The sequence below is a fragment of the Delphinus delphis genome, chromosome 21 (genome assembly GCF_949987515.2).
Source record: "Delphinus delphis chromosome 21, mDelDel1.2, whole genome shotgun sequence".
NCBI lineage: Eukaryota > Metazoa > Chordata > Mammalia > Artiodactyla > Delphinidae > Delphinus > Delphinus delphis.
This window is the reverse complement of record NC_082703.1, coordinates 31,088,753-31,111,646: the sequence shown is the minus strand read 5'-3', so window position 1 is coordinate 31,111,646 and position 22,894 is coordinate 31,088,753.

Below are 22,894 nucleotides of genomic sequence, written 5' to 3'. Positions count from 1 at the left end.
AATAAACATATCCAATATCATGCCTGGTGGTAACACAAGGATAAAAATCCCAGCAGTCTGACTCCATTTCTAACAACTAGACAATTGTGACTAAAAATATATTTTGGGGAGGTAAGTCCCCCGATAAAACTCTTAAGGTTTTAAGAAACTACAGCTGTATCTATGCAATTTTTCACCATCTCATATACCAATATATACCTCTATATTTCAAATATTCTTTGAGAATATGCTTCATTCTTATTCTAAATCAAGAAGATAATTTAGTGTAAAGGTCAAAAAGCCAATCCTCATGACACCACTCAACACAATTTCTTAAACTGACACCATATTTTAACTGCCAACTCACATTCCATCAAGTCTATCCATACTTAAGTGCATAAATATCTTACGAGTTTGTTTTGTTTTGTTTTGTTTTGTTTTGCGGTACGCGGGCCTCTCACTGCTGTGGCCTCTCTCCCGTTGTGGAGCACAGGCTCCGGACGCGCAGGCTCAGCGGCCATGGCTCACGGGCCCAGCCGCTCCGTGGCATGTGGGATCTTCCCGGACCGGGGCACGAACCCGTGTCCCCTGCATCGGCAGGCGGACTCCCAACAGCCGCGCCACCAGGGAAGCCCCTCTTACGAGTTTTTTAACCAAATTCTTTTGATGAAAATTATGCTTTCATGGCTATAACTAAGCTATAAAAGGTAGGTCTTTCTATGTGTTTAGAGAAATATGCCATTAGGAAATTACTTTCTTCTGAAATTTAAAGAAACAAGTAAGCAAACTCATCCGTGGAGTTTAAAAATCACTTGAAGAATAAAACTGTCTGATTTATGAGGAAAAGTCTAAGAAGCTAGATAAGCTGATACCTGATGAGAGAGAAAATAAAGGTAGTAATATAACTGGAAGTTATAAACACCATTGAAGACAGAACTATTTGTCATCCTGGCTTTTCTGCTGTATCTTGGAAGAGTGCGATACTGTCAAGTGCGAAGAAGATTTTTTCCCACTTTTGAGGTTTTATAATCTGCTGCCTTGGAAATGCAACTCCCTGATAAAAGTAGAACAAGTTTGCCATTTATATAATAGGTACCAATTTGCTGTGAATAGACTTAATTTTATTAAATCTTTTGAGATTCCATATGAGTCATTCCGTCAATATTGACTGCAATTTAGATAAAAACTATTCAGCTTTGGAATCTTCTCTTTTGTGTAAACTATGCTCATCTCAAAAGATGATTACTTAGAGCTTCCCTGGTGGCGCAGTGATTGAGAGTCTGCCTGCCGATGCAGGGGACACGGGTTCGTGCCCAGGTCTGGGAAGATCCCACATGCCGCTGAGGGGCTGGGCCCGTGAGCCATGGCCGCTGAGCCTGCGCGCCCGGAGCCTGTGCTCTGCAACGGGAGAGGCCACAGCAGTTAGAGGCCCGCGTACCGCAAAAAAAAAAAAAAAAAGATGATTACTTAAAGCCTGCTCATTTACAAAATGGCCCCAGAATTTATCCTTTATCCTTTACTCTATGGCGAGTTCCAGCGTGGGACAACCCTTTTACCCGATTGCCAGAAGGACTTCTGTGTAACCAAGTCAACTCTCCCCTGTAGGGGATCAGGGGGTGGAAGACGGACCTGTGGGTGAAGCAGCTGAGAATGGGCAAGCAAACCCCATGCTAGTAAATATAGAACCTAACCTGACATCAACATCCAATGTCTAGAAATTCAGAACTTTCTGTCAAGCTCTTGAGAAACAGAGGACAAACACAAATAGAATGAAAGTTAAAATGAAGCCTAATATCCCCTAAGGAAACAAAATAGGACACAAACTGTTTACGTTTGTTCAAGACAGATGAATACAATGATTCAAAAAGAAAATGTAAGCACTATATATAAATCAGTGAAATGAAAGAGAACGAAACCTATTGAAAATGCCCAACTGTAAAATAGCTAGCTAGTGGGAAGCAGCCGCATAGCACAGGGAGATCAGCTCAGTGCTTTCTGACCACCTAGAGGGGTGGGATAGGGAGGGTGGGAGGGAGACACAAGAGGGGGAGGATATGGGGATATATGTATACGTATAGCTGATTCACTTTGTTATACAGCAGAAACTAACACACCATTGTAAAGCAATTATACTCCAATAAAGATGTTTAAAAAATAAAATAAAATAAAATAAAATGCCCAATGCTTTAAGAGTCTATAAAACTTCTATTAAAATTCAAAGAAACACAAGCCCAGCACAGAGCTGATACATGAAGGTGTTTGCAGGGGTAAAGCCAGGAAAAAAATTACCTTTAGAAATTCTTTTAAAACTGCCAAGGATAACCGTTAATAAATTAAGAACGTTAAGAGCACAAAATGATTATGTTTAATTAAGTTTACAATCCGTCTTTCCTAAATTATACATGTAATTCTCTAAAACAGAAATTACTTATAATTCTAAAAACAGGTGAATCGTTTTTTCATTTGAATTGCTATTGTCCACGTATTATCTAAAGTACCTTCCCAACTTGGTGTGTCACTATTACCACGGCATGTTTCAGATGTCTTTATGAGATAAAGAGACCACGGTGGTAGGGACAGTCAAGCATACTCCTTAAGATCATAACCCAGAATACTTTCATTTTTAAAAGCCTCTCTCATATGTAGAAAAATTATTTCAGTTTCATACACTGAACTTGAGTTGTCAAGCCCAATACATAGACAACTCACAAGAATAGATATTGTTCTCGACACGATCATTATACAAAGGTTTGAACTGTGAGGCAAGATGGGAAAACCTAGGATATGTTCCCCTTTGATGCATAATCATTCTTCCTTTTCTGGATTTTCCCATGATGTATTTTATTTAGTCTTACAAATGTCAGTTTTCTGGGGGGAAGCTGGTGGCAAGATCATTTGACTGTTGGATGGATTTAACGTGAGCCTCTAGGAAATGTGCAAACCTCATACGTGTTTAAGAATTTTCACCTTGAACAAATTGCTTGTTACATGCAGGTAACTCCAAGTACAGTCTCAGGTGTATATTATCCCACGGGGCTAAATTATGATTCGCCAAGCTTAAGTCTCAGAAAAATTTGAATGAATTTTTAAATAGTGGCTCTTTTACCTTATAATTTGATTAAGTTTTATAAAAACTGAAACATACAAATTCTAATAGAATTATTCAAAGTTAATTACTATTTACAAAAAGTTATTTGACCTTTTATAATCATGAAGGACAAAGGGGAAATTGATTAATTGTATAATGTTATTGAAAAAGTCCATGTAAGACATTACATCAGTAGTATTTTCAATGTAAATGTTTTAATCCCACAAATACACTGCAAGGTTTACACCATTAAATTTACCACTCATTTTATTTACCATACTCTGACACAGAAGATTCAAAGGTATTTTTGTGATTCATCTATCACACCAAGTTTGCTGTGGACACGCAATTTTCTGCATGAAAATTTTATCCATCTTTAAACCTTCTATATAGGGAAGTTGGGCATGAAAGAGTCACTGGAGAAATCACAGGTGTAATTCTCTATACTTAGTTATGAATGTTTTGGAAATGTCACCATCATTTCTATAGTAAGCATCTTCTTATTTCAGGATGGCTGCTTTCCATACAAAGCAGATAGAGAGAACTCAAATTCTTTCAATAACAATGGACATTCTCCTTCAAATGTGCCTAACGTTTTAACTCCTTTAGACATCTATGTAATTTGTGTTCGTATATCCTTAACTTTGTCTAAATACCAAGTATTTTGGCAGAAAAGAAATTATGAATATGGGTAGGTGACATAAAAACTCGTCTGAAAAGTCTAGAAGCCCTTTGATGACGGCAACCAACTAATGAAGTCATTACCATACCGCTTAGACAGCAGTAGAAGCGAAGGGAAACTCAGGAGAACAGAGCACCGAGTCCACCTGGACTGATCCACAGGCAAGCATCAACAGTATGCAAATGAGTTAACAGCAATACAGGCTGCATTCCCAGAGTAAACCATTTCATCATTTTCATTTTGTAGACAGCTACTGAAAGCTTCCTGCTTGACCCTGAATTAATAGTTCCAGCAAGCTGTATCTTGCAGTTTAGAGTAACACTACCTGCAAACCTTTGGAAAAAGAGATCAAGATTTGCCAAGGACTTCTGCAGGGAAACTGCTCAAAGCTTTAACTGTTTCTGTAAATGAGGGTCTACACACATGAGCGGAAACAGAAACAATTGCCACACACAATGCCACAGGTGGCTAACATACAGCCTCAGTGCCGGGGTAAAGAGATGAGCGTTCCTGTCAGGAGCTGGGTCACCTCAGCAAAGACATTCTATTTCTTTAAGTCTGTTTCCCACTGGCACAGTGACCTTAATTCCCGCTCGCCAACTTCAGGGAGCTGTTGTGAGAATTAAGTCAAATAATAGATACAGAAGTGTACTTTCCAGATTGTAAACTTCACAGAAATACTATATCTGCCCTGGGTTATTGGACAAAAACATGATCCTACTTCTATTTGTTTCCTTTTCTCTGATTCCTTATTTTCTCCTCTGTTAAAAGACTTGTACTAGAGGTGCCCATGCTCTCAAGCTCTGAATTTCTGCGATTTTCAGGGGCATATGCTCTAAAGAAATGTTCAGAGATTAAGAAGCCTCGAGTCTCTTCCTTTTATGAGTAGCTAAGAATATAAGAAACATACTTAATAATTTAAGTAGTAAAAAAAATTCTAAATCCTGTCAGTAGTTATTCAGGTTGTATTCTCACTGTCATCTAAATATAAAGTTATGGCTTAACTTGAGGCTTTTCGAGCAGAACTGGTAGAAACAGTGGAATGGTGGTTACCAAGGGCTGGGAGTCAAGGATTGGGGAGATGATGTTGAAGGGTAGAACTTGCAACCAGCAGATACGTAAGCAGATAAACAAGTCTTGGAGAGCTAATGCTCAGCATAGTGATAACAGCCAACAATACTGCAGTATAAACTTCAAAGCTGCTAAGAGACAATTGTTCTCACCATTAAAAGAAATAATTATGTGACATGATAGAGGTATTTAGCTAGTGCTACAGTGGCACCATACAGCAATATATGAATTCATCAAGCCAACACCTTGTACGCCTTAACTTATACAGTGTTAGATAACAATTGAGTCATAGTAAATAAAAAAAATTTGAGACTTCCTTAACTGTGAGGTTTAAACAATTCATTGTGCCCAAATCCCCCAATTTCCCACATTCTTCCCCCTAGAGGAAGGTACTCTTGGGAATGAAAGCATAAAATATCTTCAGACTGTTATCAACAAGAAAGTCCTATCATCATCATACAACATCTGAAGCACCTCTAGTTACCTCTTGAAACAATTAGGCTGACTTTTAGGTCACATCCTGAGAGAGAGAACATTTCCGCTTACGCAATAGCAAAAACATGTTCACACCAAATAGTACAACAGAGCATACAAAACTGCCACACACACACGCACAGAAGCTGTCTTTGCTCACACGGCTCCCGTGTGCTTGAATTCCAGCTACTATGGTTAAGTTAGATAACATAGTCCCAACAACAGCTCAAATTTAAGTTACCACTTCATATTAACTATGAGTAATTGCATTAATTACAAACTTTGCTGCTAGCTCTTCAGTATGCAAACTCCAATGCAGATATCAGATGTGCATTGTGATCAGAGCCCATTCAAACATCTCAAACTTCATTGGTGATTCATTGTGCATCTGTTATTCAATCCATGCACAGACAGTAAAGCACGTAGTTGTGCTGTCTCCTTGTCTCCCAGTGATAAACCCAAGTAACATTTTTACAAAACTCGATAGTTCAAAGAGGATGTGACTAATACAGATAAAAGTACAGCAAAGAAACCTGAAAACACCGCCAGAAGTCAAATCACAATAAAACGTACATGGAGCCACAGGAGAAGTCAACCATGGGACCATTGTCACTGCTGCTGGTCTAGAAACTCTGGATATGCAGCCAGAGGCACTCAGTGAAGCCGACATGATCCACATCAATAGGGAAAGTGGTTGTAATGAAAAGGATGAAAATGTCCCAAGGATTAGAAGTGGGTAAGAAGCTCATGTGAAAAGGAACTGGGCAATATTCCACAACATCAATGGCACAAGGATAAAATGATGGCTGATCCCAACTCAGAATATGACAATTAGTGTAGGATGTAGGCACAGAAAAGATGCTCACCCCATATCAGGAGTTGTACAATGAGGGAAAAAAGGACCACTGAAAACTATTCTTGTACCTATTTACGAAGAATTGGCCATCCCATGCAACTGTAAATTTAGCAACCAAATGTCCTCTCCCAATAGGAATCCTGACTCCAAGGCAGGCGGGTGTAGGATACGCAGAGTATAGGACCCAGGGAAGGAGCCGTGCAGTCGGACCAGCACTAGGTCAGAGATTTCTCTGATCCACACTTACCTGAGATGCCACCACTTTCCGCCCTCACGTGAAGAAAATGAAGTCACTGTCGGAATAACGTTCAATATCTACTGTTGTTTGTTGGCTGCAAAACAAAAAAACAAAAAACACTTCTCAGTGTTTCCAATGTGTCCAATTACAGTGAATAATCTTACTGTTTTTCATTTCCCTGTACATTATTAATGACTAAAAAGGAGTGTTTAATATTTAGACCAAAATTTATAAGTCATGGAAAAAACATGATTTTTGCCATTTATTAGATCACTTTGCAGTTTCGGTCTACAGAGTAATTTTCATGGTTCCACAGTACCATTCAAAGCCAATAGATGTATCCATACACACACAATGGGGTTAAGGGTAATCAAAGCCTTGAAGGAATGGGATTGCATCAACAGCTCAGCACTGAGTTTTGTTCATGCTGCTTTTATTTTATTTAATTGAACTTGGTGCTCTTACGTATATAAACTCATACTTAACATGTATTTCTTCTAAAAAGTTCACGTTTCTGCTCTCCTTACCTTCAAGGTGACATCTCCACCACCACAGGTGGATTTAACAAGAAGCGTATTTTTAGTTCTCCATATGGCTGACTTGACTTTGCTCTAGCCGTTACAAGGCACATTAGTTTCTTGCCAGGATGCTTTCTATCATGGAAGTAGGCTCGAGGCCTATCACACTCCATGATTTTAACGTTAAATACCTTTCTTTGCCTTTAAATAAATCTCTTCAGTTTCGTTATTTTCCCACTGTCCTACCTTTGGCACTAGAGAGTGTTATACTTTCTATTTTTTAATCAAAAACATCTCTTGTGTGTTCTTTTAACACTTCTATTTTGCATGATGATGCTTTAGTCATCTCTATAAAATCTGCAAGGCCTAACAAATTTCGGGGACCTTGTCAAGTTAAAATAAGTATTATGCTAACATGTAGAAGGATGTCTACAGTCTGCTGCATTGAGAAACTTTCCTCTTAATAATCCTGTTGAAAGTTTATCTGATGAAGCTTTTCTAACTGGTTCGTACCTCTCATGTTTCCTGAGTTGTTATCTTCTGTCTTTTGTTTACAAAACCATGGCACCTGATTTTATAATCAGTTGTAGGTTGTCATTAATTAAGCATTTATGCTAAATAATCTAAGTTTTTAAAGGGTTTCCATCATCATCTACTGTGTATTAATGTATTGATAGTATAGATGCTATAAAATAATGTATCATATAGAGAAATTTGTTTTTAATAAAAGATCTGTTATTCCTTATTTTTGTTAGCACTAAAACAAAATAAGTGAAAGCAAGATATTGCTCGAAAAGTTAGGATTTTATGAGCAATCTACAAAGAAACTAAAACTGTGATATATAACTCGATTCAAAGGTAGGCATCTAAATTGCTCTGGGCACGTTTCACGCTAAGTTTTCCACCTTAGACAGAAACGTCAAATCCATCTGTAACTCTTTCTGAAACCTATTATCAAATGAGAAAAAAATTCCTGGCTGACACCCTTGTCTTATGATGGAGCTCTGACACTTGAGTCAACTAACAGTTGTAGCTGTTTCACAGAAGAGGTCAGTTTTGACAAATGGCGTCTTGCAACTGGTGAAAACACTCTTTCACAGTTAGGCTCAGGTTCTATTCAATAAATGCAGTTACATAATCAGAGGCATCTTTGGATGGCCCACAATATACCACAGGGCTTTCACATAAAGGAAAGCATAAAGCTACATCTTTGTCTTAATCGATCCTCCTAATGACAAGAACAAACAGATTCGTATAAAAAGCTAGAGGTAGCAGAGTTACGTGAACACGTCACTGCAGGTATGTAACAGTAAGACCCTGGTGCCAAGCAATCAAGGGTAGATGAAAGTTAAAAGATGATCATTATACACAGCCCCCATTGTAACCTCTATTATGAGAAAACTCGGGAGTGAAAGTCACAAGTAAATGAAAAATCCAGAGTAGTGACCTTCTTCATACAAGTCTGGTTAGATGGGCAAATTCACATGTATTCATTTTTTTAATTTAAGATTGAGAGATGAATGTTGTATGAGTTATTTTCTTCTCTAGTCCCCGAATAATTCTCATAACTCATTAACTTTTTAAAAATTATCCCCAAATGTCATCAGAATTAGCTGAAATACTTTTAGGACTTAATAACCAACATACTAACGTTTCATTTTAGAACTTGTTTGCAAAACAGAAACAGACTTACATATATGGAAAACAAACTTATGGTTACGTTGGGGAAATGTGGTAGGGAGGGATAAATCAGGAGGTTGGAATGAACATAGACACACTACTATATATAAGATAGATAACCAACAAAGACCTACTGTATAGCACAGGTACCGCTATTCAATATTCTGAGATAACCTATATGAGAAAAGAATCTAAAAAAGAATGATTGTATGTATATATATGGCTGAATCACTTTGCTGTATGCCTGAAACTAACACAACATTGTAAATCAACTATATTCCAATAAAATTTAAAATGTGTATCATTTTAGAAAAGAGAATTCTTATTGTGGTCACATAGAAAAGGGGCTAACTTACACAACTTCCTGAGAAATGTGGACGTGTATTCTATGACCAAGAATTGATCCACCAAAGTAAGTGTTTGTCTGAACGCCTATTGGGTGCCTAGCAGTGCTACGTTATGTGGGGAATGGAAACAAACGGTATCACAGTGCATTTTATTAGATGATATTTGCGTGTTGCACTAAGGGTTAAACAATTATAACCCTTGCACCTGGTGAAAACACTCGTTCACTGTCAGGCTCGGGTTTTACACCCTTCACCAGGTGCCGGGACAATGTAACCATTCACAGGAGATGAGGATGAAAAGGGGCCAAAGGGAAAGGACGGCCTGATGGAGGATACTGGTTTTCATTTTTGTCATCACCATCTACTAGAACTTTGATAGGTAAGAAGATCACTGAGCACTGACAAAGAGGGAGAAAAGGTGGAATCAGGGACAGTGGTGAGAACCTGATGTTATTTCTGGACAGTGGGGCAGGAGAAAAAGGAGGGAGGAAGAAAGGAGAATAAGGGACAGGGGAACACTAAAATGTAAGAGACAGAGGGAAGGCTGGTGGAGAGGGAGTGATAAGTAAAATGACATATTAAGATAGGCCTCAAAACCCAGACAAGTTCATATAGAAAAGAGTAAATAGTTGTTGCTCTTATTTTAAGAAGGCAGTGAGATTATGAATGTGCTGTTCAAGGCCTTTTCATCTGGCAATGCAGTGTTGCAACAATTGCCTTCTTGTCAAATCTTACCCCTAGATGAACCCTGGAACGGAGGAGATCAATGTCCCAGTGGAAGTGAACGTGTGAAGATTCAAAATATTAGAACTGACATCAATAAGAATTCAGGACACATGATGATAAAGCAGCAGCCTCACAGAAACAAGAGCTGTAGCCATTAAAATGGGTGAGCAAGGAAGAGGATTAAAGAGAAAACTTCAAGAAATACTTGTGGTTGAAGCCAGTAATTGAGAAATAAAAGCAGTATTAAGAAGGAAAGAGAAGCAGTATAATGAACTGTTAAAGAAACCAAGAAGGAGACATTAAGAGGGCTGACCTAGCGAAGTTGTTTCAAATGTCAGAATAAAGTCAAGAGCAATCAGGCTAAGTTGGTAATGGTAAGGGAAGAAATTTGGGAGGTACAGTGTCAGCAAAGTTCTAAGGAAAAATTACAAGCGAGTAAAAGAAAGGAAACAGTTGGGTAGTAAAGAGAGAGGAAAGACACTGTACGTCAGAAAGAAGTGCAATGTGAATTAAAGATCTATCCTTGGAAAGGTGGGGAGCAGCTATAGAGCACGGCAGTGGAGTGCATGAAGTTAGACTGGCTCATTTCAGGTCCAAGGTTGACTCCTCCACTTGCTGTACTCCAGACAATTTTGTCTTCACCCCTTTCCTTCATCTGAAATAACGAGATGATTAAGGTGTCTATTCCATGAGGTTGGATTGAGAATTAAATACCTAACCTAGGAAAAACACTTAATACATGTCTTGGTGATGTGTCATCACGGTATTATGCTGACAATCTGTTTGTACTGGGAACGGAGTCAAAGAGGAGAAGGTGCTAGAAAAGTAGTGACCACGTTCTAGGAGCAATGATGTGGAGGTTACCCTGATGTCACTGTGGCACTGGACCGCCTCAGTCTTTTGGAACAGATTAAAATCAGCAGTTTTCATAGATTTCTAATTCTGTACTAAAATTTCCCCACCAATACATAAATCTTGGCGATTATTTAGTATACAAGATCGTACACTTTCCACAGAAGAACCTTATAAACAGAGTACATGTAGGACTCACCAATAGAGTCTAAGTTGGCACTCTGTCACTTAGTCCTTTGATTTCTTGTACCTCATCAAGAGCTTTAGAGAACACTTCCTGAATGATGGTATCATATTGGCATTCTTTTTTTGAAAATAATATTTATTGGAGTAGAGTTGATTTACAATGTTGTGTTAGTTTCCGTTGTACAGCAAAGTGAATCAGTTACACAGATGTAGAAAACAAACTTATGGTTACCAAGGGGGAAAGGCGGGGTGGGGGGGAAAACTAGGGAGATTGGGATTGACATATACACACTACTATATGTAAAATAAGAACCTACTGTATAGCACAGGGAACTCTACTCAATACTCTGTAATGACCTATATGGGAATAGAAACTAAAAAAGAGTGGATACACACATATTGCCATTCTTGGTCTGCTCTACAACAAGGTAAAGTCATATTCAGTTTTTTGTAACAAAGATACAGTGGGAAAAGATAAAATAGTAAAGGCAGTTGAGAAGATGACATTTTCTCCTTTAAATCAACAGCAGCTTAAGCATCACCAATGGATTTTAGGAATATCCCACCGTTTGGCACTAAGTCTTAATTATGTCACAGGACTTATCTTTATTTCTTATTTTATACTTAATGACATACTATTTCTACCTAAAATTTGAATGTTTCATAGTTACATATATGGCTTGCTTTTCTAAATGATTTGGTAACTCCAAGTTACCACGGAACCTAAAAAAGACGATTGCATCCCTATATGGACAAGTTTCCATTAACATGGCACCAGCAAGGACTCCCTGCTTACCAAGTTTCACATTGTGTGGTTGTGTAAGTGGAACAAAATGATAAAAAGCTGTCTAAAAATCAAAATATTCAAGGTATATAGGCTTATTCTTTAAAAAATTCTTTGGAAAACGTTCAGTCGTAATGCAAAATAACTGAGCTTATAAATACATTGCCTGGTTTAGATGTGCAGACAACAGGGCACATCTTATGCACTCCTACTGGAATGCCCGGTCATTACCAATGTACACCAGATGGGAGTGTTGCATTTTCACTGCGGGGTGCAAGACAATTACTAAGAAATTTGACAGGCAGAGCACATTACAAAACAATCTTGTAAATTTGATAACTGATACTTGCAAAGTTGCATTTATTCAAAACTAACGTGTTCTATACATACGGTGACGTGCGAAAACTTAGGCCATCCCCCGAGAATACGAAGTGACGCATCTTTAAAAAAGAAAACAAAAACTGATTTTGATGCTCTGCAGTAAAAAGAAAAGCTATGTATTGATTTAAAACAGACCTGTCACTGAAGATGGCATTTTTAACCAAAAGCAAGCCAATGCTTTAGCACGTATGTGAATCCATTATTCAATGGATCTCAGGAGTGAAGACAGGGCTCTTGTCCACCTTCCATAGAGGCCTCACAGACCCCGGCCAGCCGCCGTGGAAGTAAGTGCCTGCCTCCTCCCCACAGGTCGGGATGGAGAAGCAGCCTGGAAATCCTTAGTACATTAACAGGTACCCAATATTCTCTGAGCTACCCAACTGCCGTTGCTAAGTCCTAGCTCTCTAAGCAGCAATTAGAAGTACTTGGAGACACGTTTGCCAGAAACTCTGAAGATCACTGGTTGCAATTAAGCAATTTGCTTACACAATTAGGTTGCTGGGGGGTTTGATCAGAGAAGCTGGAAGAGAGAGGGCCATTTTCCCACAGTTACCATGATTTCATTGTTTCAAACTCTAGATCACTTGTCATATATACGTCGCATGCCAGAATTTTATATTTCTAATAACCACAGTAAGAAGTAAAAAGTGAAACTTATCAATATATTTTTCAAACCATATATATTTTATCCTGTGTATATATAAAACTTTTCTTACTAAGTCTTCAAAAGTCAGTGTGCATTTTACACCTATAGTACACTTCAATTCAAACTAGCCACAGTTCAAGAGCTCAGCAGGAACGTATGGGTAATGGCTGCCATTTTGAACAGCACAGATGTTGATTGTACCCAATATCAAAGCTCCATTATTTTCTTATTATTTATCAAAACCAGTAGTCAGTAGACTAAAAACTTGAAAAGAAATATCTACAGAATTATTGAAAAAGAGTTAAACTATGTGCAGATAATGAAAACAAAATTGCTATCAGAATCCATATTTTTTACCTAAGCCATAATGCCAAAATTACATTTAGATGATTGACTGCAACATTTACTTTTCCTCAACCATAGTAATAAAATGCTGCTCTATAATTTACCCTGTTAGTTTAGTTAACAGAAATCACTGGTTATTTTAGACTCCACCAAATTTTGGATTCTGAATTATATGTATTGCATGTCAACACTGATCTAATTTTATATGAAGATACAATTTCCTTCTACTTTATGATCAGAATCTCAGCCTAAATTTAATTATCAAAAACCTTTATAGATATATTTTATAGATATATAAAATATATATAGATATATATCTATAGATATATATATCTATAGATATATATCTATATTTATAGATATATTTATAGATATAGATATATATCTATAGATATATATATCTAGATATATAGAGATATATATAGATATCTAGATATATAGATATCTATATATATATAGATATCTAGATATATCTATAGATATATATATCTCTATATATCTATATATCTATATATCTATAGATATATATATATTTATAGATATATATAGATATATATTATAGATATATTTATAGATATATTTGGTAACTGTGACTTATTTCTTGCCTTAATTTTCATTTTCCACAAATCCTATTCAGAGATCTCAACAATTTATCATTAAAAAATCTTAGAGTTTTTTTTTTTTTTTTTGCTATTCTTAGAACAAAACATCTAATTTTCTTGAGTTATATTTAGGATTCATAGATTTGTAATATCAATTTTTAAATTATGTCTGTTTTATGTACCAGGTTATCTGTAATTTGAAACTAAAAAGGTAAAGACCAAAAATGAATGAATGGTTATTTTTCTTATTAATCTGTAGTTCGAATAATTGTTTCTTTTCTGACTAGGTCTTCACTCTTTTGCAGCCTAACCTGGGCTTAGCATCTTCAAATGTTTTATGTACAAGGTACGTACTATTAAAAAAAGCTTAAATTCTTAAACCTGGCACCAAGATTTTAAAAGTACATTCTCAAACTATTTTGCTACTCTTGCATTTATAACAAAATCATTTCTCTCTGCTTACTTTCCTCCAAATGCAGTAACCAGTTTTCAGCTTCCAGTTGTTGGTGCCAGGCTTTCCCCATCACTGAATGTTATTCCTTCCTCATTTAACACAGTCAGTTTCTACCCATACTTCAAGTCTCACATCAAACATTTCTTTTTTGGGAAAATGTTTCCAGAGCCCTCCAGCCTAGAGCAATCTCTCCTACCTCTGATCTCGTCTAGTGCCTATTATTTAATAGTTGTTTTAGTTGGGATTTTTAAGAGACCAAAAAAACAGTCTAAAGAATAAAACAAGCAACTCTGCCTAACTTTAAGTGATTGCAACTGTTGTTGGAAGGATGTAAGATCACTCTCAGGATTTAAGGTAACATAAAGATACCTGGACCAGATGTGAACATGCAGCCATCTATAGCTGGGACCAATACACACTTAGATGGACCTGTCAATCAAATGCATCAACTGTAAACATTTTAACCTCCTCATTGTAACAATTAAGCCTCAATGTCCCAGGAGAGAAGTATATGATTGGCCAATATCACCTGCCAGTTATTTAAGTGTAAATGGTGAAGAAAAGAGATCTGGGAGAAGTATGCCAACTAGTCCATAATAAAGAGAGACTGGCAAGCTTCAGGTATACCATCTCACCAGTGCAGAGAGAGATGCTCCTTCCCTGGGAAACTGGGATGATATTATTATGGCCGAAAAGATGATGGGTGGAAATAAATATCACAGTCTAGTAGTTTACTCATTCACATATTGAGCTGTATTTGTCCTGAATGGCTATTTAACTGTTCTTATGCATAAGTTATTTTTCCCCTTAAAAATGTGTAAAAAAAAATTGTTTCTTTACATCTTGTGTAATATCTTATATAGTAGGATCCTACTTTGTTTTTTCCATTTAGTTCCTTTCTAGGAATGTTGGCAAATATTTTTACTATAATATAAATGTTTAAGATCACATGTGTAAACAGGCACAGGTTGACACATACTTTCTCCATATTCATTCTTTTACATGTCTCAATTTAGTTCACTTCAAACATACAGACCTCATATTCTGTGTCAGCAACACACTAAACTCTGGGACAGAAAGAAAAGATGTCCCTGCCATCAGATCTGTGCTTCTATATTTTATAGTTTTGGAAAATAAGTGCTATAATAAATCATGGTCTAACAACCTGATTTTAAAATGCCACTGATTTTGTTTCCAGCAACTTAGAATGTCTGAAGATTTGAAAGATATTTTTACTAAACCAAAGGGGGGAAAAGAAATTCTCATGAAAGCAAACATATAAAGTCTATTTCTTTAGTCTTCATGGCACAAAGAAATCAGGCATTTTAAAACTAGTCTCGTGGTATGCACATTCTTAACTACAAATAATCTCATTTCTAATTATATTCCCAGAAATGAGAAGTACAACGTTCAGCACGTAAATACATCACTTTTCTTCTCGATTTCTGGCATTTCAAAAGTCAGTTTTAAATTAGTCTGTACAGTATTTTTTCTTTGAAATATTTAACTAATGATTAAGTACCCATTATGCATAGGCGATAATACAAAGCATTTCTGGGACCAGAAACCTGAAAAATATAGTGTGCCTTGAAGAGTTAACTTTTCAGTGGAGGTAAGTTCTGTCTGCAAATAACTATAATATCGGGTAGTATGTGAAAATTTGCAGAGGACAGTTTAACTGCAGAAAATTCAGAGGACAGAGATATTTTTGCCTATGGTGCTTTGGTAAATTCTCTTAGCCGCAGATGTAGATTAGCTGGACTTGGAGGATTCCTTCTATCTTTCTAGCTTCTTCTACTGGCCATGTCTCTTCTTCCTCCTCCTCTCTGAACAATCACTCTTTAAAATCATACTTGAGCTTTTTTGACCCTTTGTTCTTGTTGCCACAAAACTTCCAATTACCCTTATCATTCAAGGTCCAATGAGTCATTCGAACTAAGTTTGAGTTTCTAAACATTTGCCAAGTCCTGTGCTACCAGAACCATTGCCTTCAGAAAGAAACACTGTGGGAATAATCCCACAAGTCTAGTAGAGGTATGGAAATCAGCTGGGGCAGCTGAAACTGAAGTGGATTGGATGGTGGTAAGACCAAGGAAGACCTTCCTAGAAGATGCAGTTGGGTAGGATTTTAAATATTGAGTGTTCCAGGAAAACAGTAGTAATTATGAATTCTAAGTGTTGTAAAAATAGCTGGGGCAGAGTGTATGAATGGGTGTACTCCACCACCATTGGTAGGGTGAGACACAAACCAAAGTACTTAAGCTCTGGTCCACCAGGGGTGCATCCTGACGGGGAAGGAGGGATCACAAGGAGATGCGCCAGAGGAGAACCAAGAGCACGAATCTGCCTACATCACTGGAAATGTTATAGCGCTACTCCTATTTAAAAAGTTATGTTGCACAAAATTTTAGTAGGGCTAGTTGCTTTAATTTGTTTTATTTTGGACCACACTGTATTACAACTATAGGCATTATGGGATATGCTACTGAAAGACTTTTAAAGTACAGCCATCTAGACATGATCGTGGATCCACAGCACTTCCCATGGTATTACTCTATTGACAAAAACCCGAGGTTAAGCATTTCCTTCCAACATCCCGTTTGAAAACAATATTCAAGTTTAATACTTCTTCTATCTCTAAAAGCACACCTGGTTGAAAAATAAGATCATAAATCACTTTCACTGATAAGTTACCTGTGAATCACAAGTTATTAATGCAAAATTTTGCTCAATAATTTGTTAGCTCAAGTATAGGACTTGATATTGCCTCTAGAGGTTGATGAAAAGAATGTACAAGAAAGCAGAAATCCTGCATCATTCAGGTGACTGAGAAAAGGGTTAACTTGTTGACTTTTAAATAAAAACGACCTACAGATTCACAATCCACTGTCCACTTGCCAACGAGGTATGGTTATAAACGGTAGAAGCCAACTTCATTTAACCCTCATTGTGATTCGAAAAAAGCTGCATACGTTCATGTTAACTGTCCATCTAAGGCAAAAAATATATTTCAACAACTTCAAGTACGTATCTACTGTAAGTACTAACTTATTAAAAGTGGGTGTTTCTAAATCTTAAGATGGCATAACAATCCAGTGTTTAAACATCGCTAATGCATTCTAAGAGTGAAATAATATTTTACATCAAGCTAGAATTTAATAATATTTTTTAAATCATGGGCAATCTAAACAAAAAACAAGGTAAGTTTGTAATGAGATTGCATAGAAATGGGACCCAAAGTGCTGCTGGATCTAACATTTATCCTTCAACACTGGATTCACCCTACTTGTAGTGATTGCTCCAGGAATAATCATTCCTCCTGAGACATTTTGTCCCTGTCCAAACTCATTCTTCCTCCTGACGCTATGGCTGGCACTGACATCAGAGCTCCTAAATCTTGCCAATGTAGTAAAAAATAGTTAAGGTTGAATATTTGTGGGCTGGGGGATGAGTGTGGGGTGGCATGAAGAGCACAGGCACAATCTTAAGAACTTAATACCAGAGCTACAGAGATACATCACTACCTAATGCTGTGTAACAAGTCACCCCAAACTTAGAGGCTACAAACAATTATTATCAGGTTCTGTTGGTCATGAGTTTAGAAAGGACACATGGAGATGGTTTCATTTCTGCTTCAGTGTCAGGAACACAACTAGAAGACTCAAAATCCAGACCTAGAAATATCTGGGAGCTCATTTGCTCACATGTTTGATCATAGATTCTCATGATCAGCTGGGGGACTAGCTGGGACTATCAGCTAGAATAACCTACAGGTTGTCCTTCCATGCCAGGGTCAAGTGTTCCAGGAGAAGAATTGACAGTAGAAGCTACTTTGCCTCTTCTGGCCAGGCCTCAGAACTCATGCAACATCACTCTGCTGCATTCTACTGGTCAATGAAGTCACAAAGATCCACCCAGGCTTAAGGAGAGAGAACACAGACCATACCTCTCAATGGAGGCATGTCAACATTGTAAGTAGTGTATATAGGATGATATATACTATTACACACATGCCTTGTGTAGCTGTCTTTGGAAAATAGAATCTTCTGCAAGTACTAGAAGAAACAATTTTTTTTTTTCAAATGGCATTCTCAATTTGAAACTACTTTTCCAAATACTTGGGAAATTACTTTAGTAGTAACATTAAGTCAGATCAACACCATTAGCCTCTGTACCCAGTATGTTATCTAAAATGCATAAATACCAATACAGTACATATAGGCTTTTCTGAGATTGGAACCAGCTTTCATTTATAGTATTGCTTCTATGAAAACCTCTCTGGCTTTCCACACTTACTATAAGGTCAGGAGCACATCTGAACTTCCAGTTACACACAACCCTAGGTGAGCACTGCTGATTTGCTCTTCTTCCTCGAGTTCCCCACTTCCTCCCTCCCCCACCAGCAGACTCATATTCAGTTGTGGATGAAGGCTTAACGTGATATGAACTTGTGACACACGCCAGTAACGCTCTCCTATTTCCAAATCACGCATTCCAACATAACACTCTTCTCAGCATATAATTACCTATACAAAAATGAGAATGCTATTAGAAGTGCTGAGAGTTTCAGGACTAGTTATTACTGGAATATGATGTGGTCACCATGGCCTCTGTAAACCGCCCTCTTGCCTTGGCTACAGGAACCATTCTCTAGATGAGTGAAAGCAATGTGAAATTCTATCTGGAGTCACGTTTATAATGATCGTCCTCAGACTGTCATATTAGGGCAGCACAGGCAGATACGCACTCAGACATTCTTGACTAAATATTCTACCATTTTGTATGCTGACACAATTATTAAAAGGTATCATATCTTTTTGTCAGAAACATAATTATATGTCTCAGTAACAAGGATTTCACAGCTAGGATCATAATCTTCTCTGAAAATGAAGATTTTTCTAATTTTTCTAACAATTTAATAGGCCTCTAGATGTTATAACCAAGTTACCAAATCTTCTGTCTTTCAAAATCTGTGATTTATACAAGTGTACAGAAGTGGTCCAAAATAGTTATAACTGCCAATTGAACAAAGGAATATCTTGTCAGGAGCTTATCTTCACAACACAGGCATTTATGAAATTTGGCTTCTAACTTAAATTGAAGTATCCATCCCCTCTTAGAGTGAAGTGTGTCAAAACCACAGTCATTAGACTTAGTGTTGTATGTAACAGCAACTTTAAAAGTTCAGTTTCTTATATACCATATATTACATCACTTAAATATAAAATACATAGCAAAGAAAATACCAAGGTTAAAATGTTGAATTTTTCTCATTGGATGCACAATCAAGTTTTGGGTTTTTTTTCTTTCTTTTTTTTTTAATATAATTTAACCTCCATCTTTATAAAACTCGATAACTTCTTTTGATGGATGTGTAAAAAGGTTCCTCATGTATGGAACTGGTGGAAGGAGTGAGACTCACATTCCTTTAATCAGAGAGTGCAGGCCACATAAGATGCAGCTTGTGGGATCGGACAACATTGGAAATGTGACCAGTGAGACCAAAGGCTTCCTGAATCTGACTTATCTGACTGTTCTTTACTGTACTGCCAGCTTACAACTTTAGAACAGACCAGAAGCCTCAACATCTCAGGAATCTAGGAAACCAATAGCGGGGAAGAGGCCAACAAGCACTGGACTAAATATCCAAGATGACACAAGCAGTGCAATTTAACGGATACGTCCGGAACAACCTGTACACACAGCAGGTAGTACTGCCCATAAAGCTGAGAATTTTCCAATTAGGATTTTTATTGTTCAAAGGAGGCCTCCACCTCTGCAGTAGAAGATAGGATTAATTTATAGTCTCTCATTAAATACTGTGATTATTTATGGGTTAGCACTTTATAAAGGCAAATATGGAAATGTAGGTAGGTAGAGGTTTATTTTTATGTTCAGTTTTGTGACCAATGCAAGAATTCTTATTTCCAATTTTTAACAAAAGGAGGAAATATAAATATGCCTTCCTCCATGCTGAAGTTGAAGAGGGTTAGTCATAAGCTCCAGTATTAACTTCAATGTAACTTAAACCCAACCATATCCTATTGAATGTAAATGACAAACCTACAATTACAAGGCAGAGATTGTCAGGTTAGATAAAAAGGCATGTCCCAATTTTATGCCGCTTAAAAGAAATGTACTTTAAATATTAATATCTAAGTAAGTTAAAAGTAAAAGGATGGAAGTAATAGACCATCCTAATCAAATATGCTGTAACTACATTAAGAGAAGGCAAAGTAGATTACAGAAGAATATAACCAAGAATGAACAAAGTCTTCTCAAAATGACCAAGAGGTAAATTCATCTAGAGGACAGAAAAATCCTGAACTTTACATGTGTAACACATCTTCAAAATACATAAAGCAAATCCTGACAGAACTTCAAGGAGAGAGAGACATTTCCACAACTAAACTTGAAGATTTCAATACAACTTTCTCAATAATTGATAAACAAGTAGACAGAAAATCCAAAAGTCTATGGAAGACTTCAGTAACACTATCCACCAATCAACCCAATTGACAATTTTAGAATAATCTCCTCAGGATCAGAATATACATGGTTTTCTCAAGGGCACAGGGAACACTTACTGAGATGGGTCATATCCAGGATGTAACAAAAGTCTCAAATTTGAAAGAATTCAATCCATACAAAATATGTTCTCTGACCACAATGGAATTACACATTAACAAAGATAATTGGAAAAGTATCTGGAAAATTCTTACATAACTGGAAATGAAACAACACTTCTAAATAACATGTGGGTCAAGGCAAAACTCAGAAACAAAATTAGAAAGTGCTTTGAACTGAACACAAATGAAAGCAGAGTATAAGAATAAGTGAAATTCCACTAAAGCCATACAGAGGCACAAATATAGAGAATGAAACTGTGCTATAAAAAAGCCCTCAAATTCATCATCTCATGCTGCATTTTAACAATAGAAAAAGAAACATTAAATCTAAAATAAACAGATGAAAGGAAGTATTAGTGATCAGAGCTCACACAAACAGGAAAAAAAGAGAAAAATCAATGTACACCAAAACTGGCTCTTAGAAGGGAAAACGAAAAGTGAATCTAGTCAAAGTAGTCTGGAAAATAAAAGAGACAAAGACTATGAGAACTAAAATAAAATACAACTATGGATCATATTCTACAAATACAAAGAGGATTTCAAGGAATTATGAACAATTTTGTGCCAATATATTCAAAAACTCCAAGGAAATGACAAATTCCTTCAAAGTTGAAGAAAAGTTACGTTAAAAATCTCTTTATTACAGGAAATGAGTCTGCAATTTTTCTTTTTTTTTAATGTCTGATAGAGCTAGTTATTTAGTCCAGAGCCCAAGCAAGGTTTACACATTACATTTTTTTTAACATCTTTATTGGGGTAAAATTGTTTTGAATGTTGTGTTAGTTTCTGCTGTATAACAAAGTGAATCAGTTATACGTACACATATATCCCTATATCCCCTCCCTCTGTGTCTCCATTCCACCCTCCCTATCCCACCCACTAGGTGGTCACAAAGCACGGAGCTGATCTCCCTGTGCTATGCGGCTGTTTCCCACTAGCTCTCTATTTTACATTTGGTAGTGTATATATGTCCATGCCACTCTCTCACTTGTCCCAGCTTACCCTTCCCCCTCCCCGCGTCCTCAAGTCCATTCTGTACGTCTGAGTCTTTATTCCTATCCTGTCCTTAGGTGCTTCTGAACTTTTTTTTTTAGATTCCATATATATCTGTTAGCATATGGTATTTGTCTTTCTCTTTCTGACTTCACTCCGTATGACAGATTCTAAGTCCATCGACCTCACTACAAATAATTCGTTTCTTTTTATGGTTGAATAATATTCCACTGTATATACGTGCCACATCATTATCCACTCATCTGTCGATGGACTCTTAGATTGCTTCCACGTCCTGGCTATTGTAAATAGTGCTGCAGTGAACATTTGTGGTACATGACTTTCTGAATTATGCTTTGCTCAGAGTATATGCACAGTAGTGGGATTGCTGGGTCATATGGTAGTTCTATTTTTAGTCTTTAAGGAACCTCCATACTGTTCTCCATAGTAGCTGTATCAATATACATTCCCACCAACAGTGCAGGAGGGTTCCCTTTTCTCCAAACGCTCTCCAGCATTTATTGTTTGTAGATTTGTTGTTGTTGTACACGGGCCTCTCACTGTTGTGGCCTTTCCCGATGTGGAGCACAGGCTTCGATGCGCAGGCCCAGTGGCCATGGCTCACGGGCCTAGCCGCTCCGCGGCATGTGGGATCTTCCCGGACCGGGGGTTAGGGTTTGGCTTTTCCTTTTCCTTCCCTTGTGTTTCCTCCCTAGAGAAGTTCCTTTAGCATTTGCTGTAAAGCTGATTGGGTGGTACTGAATTCTCTTAGCTTTTGCTTGTCTGAAAAGGTTTTAATTTCTCTATCAAATTAGATCTGGGTAGAGTACTCTTGGTTGTACGTTTTCCCCTTCATCACTTTAAATATGTCCTGCCACTCCCTTCTGGCTTGCAGAGTTTCTGCTGAAAGATCAGCTGTTAACTTTACGGAGTTTCCCTTGTATGTTACTTGTTGCTTTTCCTTTGCTGCTTCTAATATTTTTTCTTTGAATTTAATTTTTGATAGTTTGATTAATGTGTCTTGGCATGTTTCTCCTTGGACTTATCCTGTATGGGACTCTCTGTGCTTCCTGGATTTGATTGACTATTTCCTTTCCCATTATAAGTAAGTTTTCAACTATAATCTCCTCAGATATGTTTTCAAATTATTTTCCTCTTCTTCTTCTGGGACCCCTATAATTCTAGTGTTGGTGCATTTAATGTTGTCCCAGAGGTCTCTGAGACTGTCCTCAATTCTTTTCATTTTTTCTTTATTCTGCTCTGTGGCAGTTATCTCCACCATTTTATCTCCAGGTCACTTATGCATTCTTCTGCCTCACTTATTCTGTTACTGATTCCTTCTAGAAAAATTTTAATTTCATTT